The sequence below is a fragment of the Lepisosteus oculatus genome, chromosome 3 (genome assembly GCF_040954835.1).
Source record: "Lepisosteus oculatus isolate fLepOcu1 chromosome 3, fLepOcu1.hap2, whole genome shotgun sequence".
In the NCBI taxonomy this organism is placed as follows: domain Eukaryota; kingdom Metazoa; phylum Chordata; class Actinopteri; order Semionotiformes; family Lepisosteidae; genus Lepisosteus; species Lepisosteus oculatus.
This window is the reverse complement of record NC_090698.1, coordinates 25,080,222-25,090,266: the sequence shown is the minus strand read 5'-3', so window position 1 is coordinate 25,090,266 and position 10,045 is coordinate 25,080,222.

Sequence of the window (10,045 nt, the reverse complement as noted above, 5' to 3'; positions counted from 1 at the left end):
CATAATAATAAAATGACAAACATCCTTTTTGGAACTGAAACATGAGGTTAACATAAAAAAAAACAAAATTGACATTGTTGCATGCTTATGTACCTTATATATTTAATATGACTATTGCAGATAAAAAAATATTTTCTTGTAAAACTTGTAAAACCTGTAGACCTTACAAAACTGCTTATTCTATTACCTTTTTTTTTAGAAAATCAAGGCTTATAAGGAAAAATGTGGATATTTACACATTTTGTTTTGTTTTTCAAAAAAGACTGGAATAATAAGACTGAATAAAACACTGGATTTATCATTAAGTAAGGAAATAAGATGTAAAGGTTTTTTTTAAGAGACAGGTACAAAAAGCAGTAACTTGTAGCAGTACCCACACAGTGGGTGGTTTCTTTTTGTTTTGGTTATTGAAAAGACATGCCTGGAGATTAATCCATAACCTAAAATAATAACAATTGGCCTACACAAAAACTGTCAAAATCCTTTTGTTCTAGGAATTTTGATGGAAATAGCCATTGAAAACGTTCCACTGACAACTTCATGCATTTACACCAGAGGGCAGTGCAAGCTAGGCAAACAAGATGTCTGCACTGAGTCCCAGCTCCTGAATTCACTGTTTTTTCAATAAACATTTTAATTGTGTATATATAAATGAAAGATTATTAAGAACAAGAAATAAATATACTGTAGATGTCCTTCAACATATGAGAAGAATTGAATATGAATAAGGTGATGTTTATATCTTTCCCCAAAATTGCTCTTACCTTCTGGAATGTTCATATTGTTAAATACACTTGATATGTAATCCTTCCAGTTTTCTAATGATATAAAACATTATACTGTATTTTCAGACAATACAGATAGATGGATGAAGAATGGAAAGCATGTTGGCTGAATATGCAAACTAAACTTCATTTACAAGTTCCCATTTTACTGTATCTGTACAACGTTACACCTTACCATTTAAGTCTATCCTTTTTAAACTCATTTCATTTTGTGAAGAAATAATAGAATTATCTTTCTAGTAGGCAGGCTGGTAATGTTGCTGTGTTAATATATTCATGTATTTATTTAATATCTTGAGCTTTCTCTCTGTTGATGTTACTGTTGAGACTGGAAACTATTAGGCCTGAAAATTTCTGCTTAGAAAAACTAAAACAAAATTGTATTGAATGCATGTAAGGCCTGTTACCTGCTGCATTCATTATAGTACAAGAAAGAGGACAAAAGATTGAGTGACAACTTAATCTATGATTAACTAATCATCACATTACTTTTAATAACAGATTATCCAACTCAGGGTCATGGTCTATCCTGGAAAGCACTGGGCAGGATACACCACGTACAGGATGCCAGTCCATTGCAGGACATACACATAAACATGCACACACTCACACCAGCATCGATTTTACAGAAGTCAATTCATCTACCAGTATGTCTTTGAACTGTGGGAGGACATCCATGCAAGCATGGAGAGAAAATACAAACTCCCAAGAACTGAACCTAGGGGCCCCAGCGCTGTAATGGTAACCTTTATGCCACTGCACCACCCACCATTAACTTATATTAATATTAATAAAAAATAATGAGTCAGTGCACTTTTTTAATTTAGTTATGTTTGATGTTCTGTTTTGTTAATATGATGTAGTCCTACCATTTTTATTTAGTTACAGTATGTATGAAGAACTAATGAACAACAGCTGAGTCATTCGACATTAACACTATTGAAAGCAGATGAAATATTTAATCTCAGCAAGGCATATAAGTCCCAGCTTTTGTGATGTGGAGTCCAAACATGAAATGTATCTTGGTGTATGAATAGTTGCTGTGCTGTGAATAGTTAGTTTCAGAGACTCAAAATGAAAGCCAGTTATTATACAAAAACGTAAGCAATTGAAAAGAGAAATCAATTCTGCTTTAGAAGGCAGAGGGAACTTCTTTTCCATCTGGAAATTTAACAGCTAAATATTTTTTAAACTTTGAATCCTTAAGCAACAGAGTACTAACAAATTCTACAAGTAACACAGATCTTACCTCAATTTATAAGATTATTTACATTGGAAATATCATTTTATGCCCTACAAAGTTCTCCAGAAAGAGATGTACTGTAAATTTTCATTGCTCCTCTTCCTGGGGTGCAGTCTTTTAGTACATACTTATCAGCGACCTTCAATATTTGACCTGATTGTGCTTGATTATTTGCTAACTGCACTACTCACTATATTAGAAGAATCAGACCTTTGAGATGGTAATGTCTGGTTGAGTTTACATGGAATGACCCCACTGCTTTTAGCAGTTCACCAAAAAGTGGTCAGCAGTCTCCCAGTATTAGGCCCTGCTCCTGAGCTCACTTCTCAGTTTAAGTGTCTTATTACTTGATCCATTTCTCAGTACAATTATTGCACTTTAACATAGTGAATTATCTTACCGAATTTTCTCCTATACTGCATTGTAGGACAAATGATGCAAGACATAAAGTTAAAAAGAGACTAAATTCAGATTTCAGGGATAATGCTAGATATTACTGACAGAACACCATTTTATTCAATGTTGAATTCATTTGCTGTGCAGTTAGTACTTTCTTCCTACAAGGGTTCCAAAAGTGTTTCATTTCTTGTTGCTGGTAGCAGTAGCTTGGTAGACTGTCTAGGTTTTCACATCAAAGAAAACACAATATGAAAATTGTAAGAACAAAGCTAAACAAAAACCTCAAAGATATTAGGTCTCTTTATTGCTTGTGTATTTGGTGACCACGTCTCATTAAAATGATTTTATATATACTCTAAATTTATATAGTTTCATAAAATGTTTCTCACACAACACCACCCCAGAGTTCCGTTGTGAGTGTGGTTTAAGAGAGAAACTTAAGTGGCCTGTTGCTGTTAGCAGGCAGTTTGTGGATTTTGATGGGGGCGGCAGTCTAAGTCCCGCCTGGCTGCTGTCAGCTGAGTTTGACTCTATTACTTAACTCAATCAGCACAGAGCACCGCAGAATGACTAAACGACTAAAGCTCTATAAAACTGTACCCTACCCAGAAAGTTTTAATCATTTTTTAAAGAGATGGAAGGGCAGGATGTGAATGCTGTCATTGATGATTCATGATCCAAATTAATCTTGTCTGTGGGACTAGAGCTGCAATTTAGTTTCTCACATATAAATACAGCATGTCATAGCTATGCAGACAAATGGCAAGCCAACCCTTTCTGTCTGTACTCTGTATTATTTGATTAGAAAATTGAAGAATACAGATAAGATAAGGTTTTCTCCAAATATCTCCCACTACCATTTCTATTTCAAAATATTGTTACTTTAAAAATGATGATTTTCTTTGCTGATGCCAACTACTGCCCAATGGCAAGGCTTCCAACTTGAGGGTCATGGGTTCAGATCCCAGCTGGGAAGCTGCTTTTATAGGGTCCTCACTTAAGCAAGTTCCTATTGTATCAATGAGTACTCCCCATGGTTGTTATTTGAAAATACCTCAATTGACTTATCCAATTAAATAAGAGATTGAAAACCTGTCACTGGTGTTTGTGTTCAATTCTGTGGTACCAAAGATAATCATCTGATCTGAAGACAATGGTATCAGCAACAGATGTTGAAAAGACTACTTAATATTGGGGTTCAGGACAATGTAGAATAATTAAATAATTAACCTCAAATCACTTGACCTTAGAGTGGGGGTCAGCGTCGTGAGTGGACATGTCTACCCAACATCCTTGAACAGTATGTATTGTTTTTTCTTGAGATGGGGTAGGGAGAGGTAAATGTATCATCCCTGAATTAAAATCTACAATTTTAACTACTGTATTTATCCAAACATTGTTTTTTAGCTATTTTTAGCTATTACTTACCCATAGTCTAGAAGATTAAATGTATGTATAATTTATGTTGTATTGGTATACATCAGGACATACCATTTACAATATGAAATAAATAAATATGAAAACACACCAAGAAAGAAAGGACAAGCTGCCACATAGAAACATATATATGCTTCTGTTTATAATTTAAAATGTGTTTTAATTTTGAGGTGAAACTGAACAATGATTGATATAAAATGTTAAAAATGGGGAGAGTTCTGGACATACTGCAATTCCCAACAGCTGGAAAAACAGCTGTTAATAATTTCGAACAGGAAGAGAAGTCAAACCTTCTGAGATAGGTCTACCATACTTAGATGGTGTAACCCACATGGATGAAACTGTTAATCCAGTGGAAGAAGAAAAAAGAAAAAGTAACATTTGCTGTTTTCTATCACAGTGGTTAGTTTTTTTTTCAATTACCTTAAGGGTCTTGTTCATCAAAACACAAGAGGAAAGTTAGAGGAAGTGTTTGTAAGAACATGAACAGGGGACATTTCCTTAAACAAAGAGTTATGGGACAACTACCAAGACATGTTTTTAAGCAGGTTCCTTAGAACCTTCAAGAAATTGCAGGCTGAAATCCTCAGATTAATTAAGCATCCAAATCAACCTGACTCACCGATTGGCTTCCTCTAATTTGTTACTTTTGATCTTCTATTCTTTAGAAATAATATTTGTCGGCATCAGGAAAGGCACAAGCATCATTTCATTCATGCGACACGTGCAGGTCTCTCTGCCCCTGGCAGGTTTTGATCCCAGTTGCTATATTACGAACATAATTAAGAATTAATTGATGTAGAATGACTGGACTAAACTCATGCAAACTTGGTTTAGACATAATGGATTCATCCTGAAGTGGGGTAGCTGTGATGTGTATGGAGCAAGCCTTTATTTTTTCCTCAGGTCCCTACATGTTCACATTAGCTCTCTCCTAAGTATGACCAAAGGATCTGTTAAGTATAACCACAGACCACAGATTTAAGGATTTAGACATCCCCTTCCCACTTCCATGTCTCATTCCTACCTCAAGTTAAATTCTGTGTCAGCCAGGCAAGCCACTGACCACTGTGCAACTTCTAACAAACTGCCTTCCAGGCAGGAAACTAGAAATAAGCTTGAATTGCCTGCTTTGGTTTCATGGTCTATGGCTGTGTTCCTAAAACAGTTTCTTTGAATACAGGTTTGGCTGATAGAAAAGAATGTTAGTTGGGAGATCAAAGCGTGACATCATAGAAAAGTTTTAGTTCCAGCTGAAGTCAGACACTACAGAGGCACATGTGCAGACTAGGCAGAACAATCCTCCCTAGACCTTCTGTCTCAGTCTATCCTTCCAACCACTAAGTCACAGTTGGTCCCACTTTCAATTGGTTAGAAACATAGATGGAGATGGTCCATTGTGCACAACATAATGATTCAATGATGTTTGATTTTGTGAGAAAATACAGTTTCTCTATTAAGTTTGGTTAATTTGCATTGTTTCTGTCATGAAATTCTACTAAAAATCATTAAGATTGCATAATTTGTCTTTTACCTTATGCTGTATGAGTACTGTCATCAAATTCTACTAAAAATCATTAAGATTGCATTAATCTTCTTTTACCTTATGAGTATGAGTACTACAAAAGCCACAGTTCAAAAAGGTTTTCTTTAAAACATACAATAACAATCCTGATTATTTAAACAATGAGTAATAAATATATTTTGTACTTTCTTGTTATTAATTTATTGCAACTCCTTTTGCTACATTGATCTACTGCAGGGCTCTATAAATTGTGTAATACTTATGAATTGTTTGTGTAATAAAAGTGTCTTCTCAGGAGCCATATTTGTGGAAAATATTATTTAATATGGGAAATCTCTATCATGGGACTCAAACACCAATATGTGTGTGTATGTGTTTTACTTTATCCACCATAACACATAGTCTTCTGATTACAATTAATTTTCCTTGACTTCATATGTTGAGTTGAAATGTAAAAGTATGGTCCATCAGATTCATTAGTCACTGTTAGTAACTAGATTAAGATTGTACACCATCCCCACCAGGAACATGAAACAAGTAGGCCTAGGTGGTAGTTATGATTTACAGTAGAAGTGCAAAACACCACCCCACAGGCTGCTGAGCTAGTTCTTACTATGACAACTTTTTTATTGCTTTTTTTTGCAGCTTTTGAATGCTGGATATGAATATGTGCTGGAAGGATCCGTTTGTTTTCCGGCTGTATTAATACAGAAGGATATACTTTTTTACTGAAAATGGTGTATGTACAAAATTAAAAAATGTTATGCATTGTTTTTTATGGAATTAGTTAACAAAAATAGTTTTTTTTTAACTTTTTGTAACTTCTGGTGTGCCTGGTTGCCTAACTGATTAACAATTAAATTATTAAAATATTTTTACTGGAGTGCAGGATTGTTCCTTTAAAACATTTTATTTCTTTTAGGGTGTATTAATAGAATAGAAATAAAATTGAACACTTCACAGGTCACCAAAACAAATAACAGATCCATAAAATCCCAGATTACAATTACTTGATCATAATACTACAAATAATAATAACTGCATTTAAATAGCATTTTCCATCCCAAACACACCATGCAAAGTCTGATTTTTATGCACTTAAATGCTCACAAACACAGCAGATCAGGTAGAGAAGTCAGAAATTTACTTCAACGGTTGAAGAAAAGGGGAACTTCAGGAAACAAAGCTGTTCAAGCCCAACCTGGGATTTATCCAAGTGGTTAGGATTTTAGATTGAAGTTTAATCTGAAGGACAGAACCTCCCGCACCCTGTTCACTATATCGAGGGTATTGATTTGGAGAGTGATCCACTAACATGGCTTCCCTGAGTTTTGACAATGTCACATGACAAGATCAGGCTATATGATGATAATGATGCTGTTACAAGTTTCTTTGTGCTTTTTTATATTACGAAGATCATAAATAAAAACTAGGTCAGCAATTGCTGATCAGCAATTAGTTAGAATTAATAATAGGTTTAATGACATGGGAAGGTTGTGAAAAAGTGTCCTTTGAGCACGTGTGGCGCCGTGGTTAGCATTGTTGACTCACAGTTCTGGGGCCCTGGATTCACATCCTGTGGTGCTATCTGTGTGGAATTTATATGGGTTTCCTCCAGCTGTTTAGTTCACAGATATACTGGTAGGTTATTTGACTTCTGGGAAAATTGGCCCTGGTGCGAATGTTTGGGTTTGTGTCTTTGTGTACTCTGCAAAAGACTGGTGTTCCATCCAGGCTGTAGCCTGCCTTGTGCCTGTTGCTTGCCAGGAGAGGTTCGGACTCCCCAGAGACCCTGTATTGGATAAAGCAGTTATAAACTGGATGGATAGACTTCTAAGGTTTCTGTCAAAGCAACCTCTTTCCACCAGATGGCAATATTATCACATATTAATGTCCATGAAACAATACAGCCAATACAGAGCTTGTGCCCTCTACTCCTTATCCGTAGTCTCAAATTGGAGTTTGCTTCTGCTTCATCCACTAATAAACCACATTTAAATTCACATTAAATTTAAAAAATAATATTTAAGCAAATAAATTGTCATAATTTCTTGCAATTATATAGCATGTTTCATCCCAAAGAATCTTTAAAACTATGCGCATTGATTGGGATTCACTTTATGGTCCTCTGATTTGCAGAAACATGCTGGGGAGTCATTATGCATCTACAGCATCAATATTGGGTTCACGTGGGTATGTGTCCTCACTGCTGCCACCTCAGATCAGCCCCCCCATCTCTGGGGACTTGAGAGTTACTCAACAGGGACCCAGCCAGTTGAGTTAATGGGAAATCTCCCATCAGCCCAACGGCTGCGGTCCCTGCTATTCACAGGGAAGGGCAGTGACGTCACCGCGCTGGTAAACCGGCTCGCACAACCTGCAATGTTGGCCGTATGCGTTACACTCTCCCCTGCTTAATTCACTGTCCTCGGTGAAGGGCTATCCCATCCCGCTCCTGACACCAATGTAATAGTTTTGGGTTTGCCGAGGATGGACTCAGTGACTCAGACACTTGTGGAATAAAGAAAACAGCACTTTCATTGAACTTCAGTACAGCAAGCACAGCACTCCTGCACCCATGCGACAGCAGAGAAAAATACAGACTGAAAATGAGAGAGAACGAGCAAGTGCCAGAGAGAGACAAGAAAGAGAGAGCATCACACTGGGGTCTACTTGGGTAGCTACACAGGTATAGGGTATCAATTGGATACTAGTATAACTAGGGAACTATTTACAAGAATGCGGTCAATCTCATCACACTGTACGCCCATTTCGCAGTGGGTCAGCTGCACTGATCAGTGGCTTTCCTTATCCCCGCCCTGACCACTACTACTCCCGTCCTGCCCCTCGCCGTGTACCCCAGCCAGGCGCTCGTGACTACACAAGGCCTAGAGAGGAATTTAGCGTGGACACCAAGGTGAATGGCCCTATATTCTTTTGTTGCTACAGCCATGGGATGTGCCATGATGCCATAGACAAGATATCGGTTTTAATACCATATGAACAACACCTACATATACAACAGCATGGAAGTCTATGTAAACCACAGAAGGCTATTGGTTTGGAAATTCTGGCCCAGAGGGTAGAGAGTCACCTATACTGACCAGTGTTTGTCTGCCCACACTATTTGCAGCAACAAACGTTCCTTTGAGGCTTCTCATCCCTACTGACCAGCCCCAGCATAACTTAATATCTCAGATCAGGCTGCTAGATTATATCGCTGCTGCTAATGGATCTCATATAGGAAAAAATCAAATCAATATTTACCTTCGGGCACCATAGTGGCAAAGTGGTTAGAAATGATGCCACACAGCACTGGGACTCTGAGTTCATTTCCTGGGGCTCAATCTGCATGGAGTTTGTATGTTATTCTCATGTTTTTGTGGGTTTCTTCTGGATGTTCTGATTTCCTCCCACAGTCCAAAAACACTGGTAGGTTAATAAGCTTCTAGAAAATTTGGCTCTGGTGTGAGTGTATTTGTATCTGTGTATACCCTGCCCAGCAATGGACTGGTGTCCCAGCAATGGACTGGTGTCCCATCAATGGGATACTGGTGTATCCTGACTTGTACCCGTTTGCTTGCTGGAATAGGCTCTGGCTCCTCCATGAGCCCTCTATTCAATGAAGTAGTTAGAATATGATTGGCCGGAATGCTTACTTTCAAGCTTACCATTAAAGTGGGTGTTTTTGCAACAGGGACGCAGAAGCAATTTAGGACCCTGGACAATCTTGGAGACTGTCCAGGTGGACTCCATATGGAAAGGGAAACCTTCATCATCTCCTGTAAAGTGCATACAATGAACACTTGCAGAGTGGATCTGCTCTGACCTTATTTCAGCAGTGGATCTCATGACCTGCAGCTGTGCTTTGGAATATTTTGTGATTAATGGGAAGAATTGTTTATAATGGTTCTACAGTATAACTTGAATGTATATTTCATTTGTGGATCCTCTCTTGGATATGGATTTCTTGGAGAGGTAAAAAACCACACTACATAATCTAGTACCTGAATATAGGGGCACACAATACTAGCTACATCTGAAATAAAAGTATGACACCACAACGTAGGCACTCACCGAGTCCTGCATTGGACATCAGGTGTCTCTTGTTTAGAAATTTAGCAAGTATATATTTTAGCAAGCAAATGCAGACATTTCACCATGTATCAAAAGGTGTTATCGTGATGAAGCTGGGGAGAAAGGATTTATTTCCACATTACGGGAAATTTACCATGAAAAGAAAGAATAGGTGGATGACTTGAAAATAGAGTGATACAGAATGTATTGTTACCAAATTCATCTGGACAACAGACAGGAAGCCGTTTCAGGACCTATAACAGGTAAACCCAAAATGTTTTCTTTTTCATGCCAAACAAAAAAAAATACTTCTATAATGAACCAATCAGATCCCAGACCCAAGTCAAAATATCTTCAAAGCAAAACGAGCAAATGGGCTCTCGTTATATATATCGTTAATGGTTTCGCCTATGTTCTGTTTCCGTGTAAGAAAGAAGGTTACAGAAAGCCGCAGTTAATTAAATTTCTTTAAATCACAAGCAGTTTAAAATCAGGTGTGGTAACAGTATTTACCCAGGGGAGAGGTCAAGTGTTATACGATAAAGATAACGAGAAAACCGAACACAAATGCCGCTTGAG